Source organism: Aotus nancymaae, unplaced genomic scaffold (genome assembly GCF_030222135.1).
Source record: "Aotus nancymaae isolate 86718 unplaced genomic scaffold, 86718_ANA_hifiasm-v0.15.2.pri h1tg000016l, whole genome shotgun sequence".
Taxonomy (NCBI): Eukaryota; Metazoa; Chordata; class Mammalia; order Primates; family Aotidae; genus Aotus; species Aotus nancymaae.
The window spans coordinates 13,349,965-13,355,101 of record NW_026988428.1 but is presented as its reverse complement, the minus strand read 5'-3'; the positions used below and the strand labels follow the sequence as shown (position 1 = coordinate 13,355,101).

The 5,137-nt window shown below is 37.6% G+C and overlaps 1 pseudogene; it reads left to right on the top strand.

Moving 5' to 3' along the window:
* The first annotated feature begins 409 nt into the window (after window positions 1-409).
* LOC135275246 (small ribosomal subunit protein eS4-like) lies at window positions 410-1,242 on the top strand (annotated as a pseudogene).
* The last annotated feature ends 3,895 nt before the right edge of the window (window positions 1,243-5,137 follow it).

Genomic DNA, 5,137 nt, shown 5'->3' with positions numbered 1-5,137 from the left:
ATGTCGCCCATGGTGGCTATTTTTAATGTTGAAGGAGAAGGAAGAGCTATCACAAGGTAAAGATCCAAAAGGCTTCTCAGCACATGAGTAGGATCTTCCAAGGACCCCTTGGGATCCAGAAGGGATCACATCTCTCAGTTATATGTTATAGCTCCGTGTAGCTTTCTTTATTACAACCAGAAGCATATGATTTTTTTTTTTTTTGGTTATTTAATTCATGTCTTTCACTCCTCAAAAATAAGCTTCATAAGAGCATTGTTTCGGCTTACCATTTAATCCTCAGTTTCTAGCACAGGAGTTGGCATGTAATAGAAACCCAATAATAGTTGGTAAATAAATAAATGGCAAAAAAAAGATAGTAACAGTTAACATTTATTGACTCTTTCTGTGCCTACGGCAACCATGGGTTATGGTCCCAAGAAGCATCTCACGTGGGTTGCAGCTTAAGCATTGGATTGTGGATAAACTGACTGGTATGTTTGTTCCCTGTCCATCTACTGGTCCCTATAAGCTGAAAGAGTCTCTCCCCATCATCATTTTTCCTAAGGAAGAGCCTTACGTATGTCCTGACAGGAGACAAAGTAAAGAAGATTTACATGCAGTGGTTCATTAAGATCAATGGCGAGGTCTGAACTCATATAACCTATCCTGCTAGATTGATGAATGTCATCAGCATTGACAAGACTGAAGATAATTTTTGTCTGTTGTATGACACCAAGGGTCATTTTGCTGTTCGTTGTATTACACCTGAGGAGACCAAGCACAAGTTGTGCAAAATGAAAAAAATATTTGTGGTCACAAAAGGAACCCTTCATCTGTTGATTCAGGATGCTCACACCATCTGCTACTCAGATCCACTCATCAAGGTAAATGACACCATTCAAATTGATTTGGAGACTGGCAAGATTACGGATTTCATCAAGTTCAACACTGGTAACCTGTCAACACTGGTATCCTGTGACTGTGGACACTACCTTGGGAAGAATTGGTGTGATTACGAACAGAAAGAGACATTCTGGATCTTTTGATGTGGTTAATGTGAAAGAAGCCAGTGGCAACAGCTTTGCCACCCAGCTCCCAAATATTTTCTTTTTTGACAAAGGCAACAAACCATGGATTTCTCCTCCCCAGCGAAAGGTTGTCCACCACACCATTGCTGAAGAGAGACAAGACAGATGGCCAAACAAAGCTGTGGGTGAAATGGTCTCCAGACATGTTAGAAAGATCCTAGTACTTAATTAAAGTTAATACAGCATGAATAAAAACATTATTGAAACTTTCCTACGTATCAGACACTGTGATGAGCAGTTCACATATAGCTGAACAATAAGACAGATGCCTCATTATCCCCTTTATTTAGGTGATGAGATAGCCTGGGTCACTTGCCCAAGGTCACTCAAATAGAAAGGTACAGAGTTGGAGAGGTTTGAAAGTTAGTCTTGATTACTCTGGATACATCCTCTATCCACTCTCCTCTTTGTTCTTCTTGTTTTTAATCTCATCTTATTGGTTGAGTAGCCCCTCTTCTACCATGTAGCACATTATATAAAAGACTAATGGCCGCATTTCATAAATTGTATTCACATTGAGAAAAGTGATTTCAAGCTGTAGTGTAGGTTCTTTCTTAACTTCAATCCTGAGGAGTGAGGATCAACCTACCGGACATTCTCTCTAAAAACCTAAGGCCAGAGACGCATTGTAGAAAACTGGCACAAGGAACTTTCGACAAAGAAAGGACATATGACTGTGTCCATAAGTATTAACGCCTAAGTATAAAGAGTGAAAACAAAATTCTGAAACCAAGAACCGCTCCAAAAGGGGAACACTGGGAAGGTCTTCTCTCTCCTGTGGTTTGTTTACCAGGCTCAGTGTTTGTAAAAATGTGGTCGTCCCAGGCCTAATTATACTTACATTATAGATTTTTTATTGCTTTAATAACATTTTGTGACAGGGTTTTTCAAACTTTAGTAGTACTGACATTTGAGACTGGATAACTCTGTTGTGGAGGAGGGGGACTGTCCTATGCATTGTAAGATGTTTAACAGCAACATTTAGCCACCAGATGCCAGTAACACTCCACTAATTGAGGCAATGAAAATGTTTCCAAACATTGTCAAATATTCCCTAGGGGAGCAAAATTGTTTCTGGTTAAGAACAAACACATCTGGGGAAGTTTATACCACTTTTTTTTTTTTTTGAGAAGGAGTCTCCCTCTGTCACTCAAGATGGAGTGGAGTGGAATGGCACGATCTCAGCTCACTGCAACCTCCAACTCCCAGGTTCAAGCAATTCTTGTGCCTCAGCTTCCTGAGTAGCTGAGATTACAGGTGTCCACCCCTACTCCCAGCTAATTTTTGTATTTTAGTAGACAGGTTTCATCATGTTGATCAGGCTGGTCCTGACCTCAAATGATCTGCCCACCTCAGCCTCCCAAAGTGCTGAGATTACAGACGTGAGCCACCGCACCCAGCGTATACCAATTTATATAATTAATATTTTCTTTCACAAAATCAGAAAAAGACACCATCAAACTTTAAGTTTATGACAGTTACCACTCCTGCTGGCATCTGATGTGAAGTCTAGCTGAAGAATGCTCAACAACAGACAATAGCTCTAAAGTTCAGCACTTTGCCTACTTCTTCCCAATTTATTATAAGTGTTCACGAGTGAGACCTTCTCTCTATGAGAAAGTGGTGACAAAGCCTTCTTTCTAGATGGAAGCATAAATGTGTGCAAGAGGAAAATTCTTGAAAGGCACTCTGGCCTGAATTCATGTCTCTTTTACTCTTTAACAAGCTGGGTTTGCTCAATAAATAATTATTGAATTACTGGACCTGTGAAAGAACTATCTAGAGGCTCTCAAAATATGTTCTGAGGACTGTATTTGCACAAGACATGAACACATGCTATTCAGGAAAATGGAAGGGTCAGTAGTTAACTAAGTTTTATTTCATTTTGGGAAAAACAAAGCTAAACAATTTTCTTCACTTTACAGCTTCTCAGAGTCTGAGAGGGATTACAGTGAAATTTGCAGCTCTAAGAGATGGCATTCATATGTGGAAAATCTAAAATAATTTGACAACAAACTTTTTTGATATTATAATTTTCAAGATCATTTTTTCACCTTGGAAACACATTTTCCATACTTTTGAATATATTTGAAGATTTTAATATAAGCAGCAATTTTGATAATCACTTGACATGGAAATTTACAAAGATTAAATATTTCAAAAGATTAAAAAATAGCAAATTAATGAAAATGTACTAATATGCTCACTGTCTGATGGGAAACCAAGATCATCATAGCCAAGAATGTGATTCTAGTATACAATAATTTCATTATTTTTAACTATCCCTAACTATCCTTTTCCTATTACCATTATTACCATTCTTCTTCTCTGTTCCATCATTGTTAAAATTAATACAAATCAGCTTTCAGGTTCTGGTCTGGCACGTAAGGAACTCAAAAGTCACCACTCCATTCTGACAACAAGTAAATAGCTGCATAAATTTAACAAAACAAGGATCTAGAGAATAGCAAGCAGGATAAATACCAAAACACATACACGTAGGCATATGTATTAGTTTGTTTTCACACTGCTATGAAGAACTACTTGAGACTGGGTAATCTATAAAGAAAAGTTTAATCAACTCACAGTTCCACATGGCTGGGGAGGCCTCAGAAAACTTATGATCATGGCGGAAGGTGAGGGGTAAGCAAGACATACCTCACATGGCAACAGGAGAGAGAGTACAAGGGGGAAAGCCCCACACACTTTTCAACCATCAGATCTCATGAGAACTCATGCATTATCATGAGAACAGCGTGGGGGAAACCACCTCCGTGATCTAGTCACCTCCCACCAGGTCCCTCCCTCTGCACATGGGGATTACAATTCCAGATGAGATTTGGGTGGGGAGACAGAGCCAAACCATATCAGCGTATTATATTCAAACTTCAGATTGTCAAAAAAAAAAAAATTGAAAGAAGCCAAAGGGAAAAACGCCTTCCCTGTAGAGAAGTAGCAATAAGAATTGCATCGGAATTCTTCTTGCAACCTACGCAAGGAAGAAAACTGAAGTGAATTTTGTACCCTGTGAAATTATGCTTCGAAAGTAAAGCAGAAATAGAGATTGTCTTAGACAAACAAAAACCAAGGGAATGTGTTGCCCGTAGAACTGCCTCACAAGAAATGCTAAAACAAGTTATGTAGAGAGAAGACAAATGATATAGATCAGCAACTCACATCTGCATAAACAAAGGGAGAAAACAGAAAAAGAATAAGTAAAAATAAAAAAACCTATTATTTTGCTAATTCTAAATTGATCTAATAGAAAAGCACTTGTTCAAATTATAAGAGCAACAATGTATTTCATTATGTATCCTTAGCCTTATAAATGTGTGGGTAGAAAGATACATCATGTTAACACTTAACAAAGGAAAATGAGACTAACCGTATTAATTTCAGTCACAGCAGAGATCAGAACAAGGAAAACTATCAGGAATTCAGAAGCATATTATGTTATAACAAAGAAGTCGATATCCCAAGAAGACATAACAATCCTCAATGGGTGTGTACCTAACTAGAGCTTCAGATTAAGTGAGGCAAAAACCGATATAATTGCAAGAAGAAGTAGAAAAATACACTCTCATAATTGGAGATTTTTAACAGCCTTCTATCACAAATGAACAGTTCCACCAGGTAGAAAATCAGTAAGGTCAAAGTTGAACTCAACAGCACCATCAATCAACTGAATATTATTGAGATCTATAAACTACTTCACCCAATAATAGGAGATTACATATTCTTCTGAGGCTCACATGGAACTGCAACCAAATATGATTTAACTCAGGTATTCAAGGCTAGTTTAACAGTTGAAAATCAGCTAACATAATTAATATCATCAACAGGGTAAAGAAGAAAAATCACTTAACTCTATCAATAGATATAGAAAAAAAATTTGACAAAATCCAGCACCCATTCATGATAAAAACTGTCAACAAACTAGAAAGGGAGAGGAATTGCCTCAACTTGATAAAGGAAACCTACAAAAATACTCACAGCTAACATCATATTTAATGGTATGACTTGAAGATGTCCTGCTAAAATCAAGGAAAAGATAGGTGTTCCCTCTC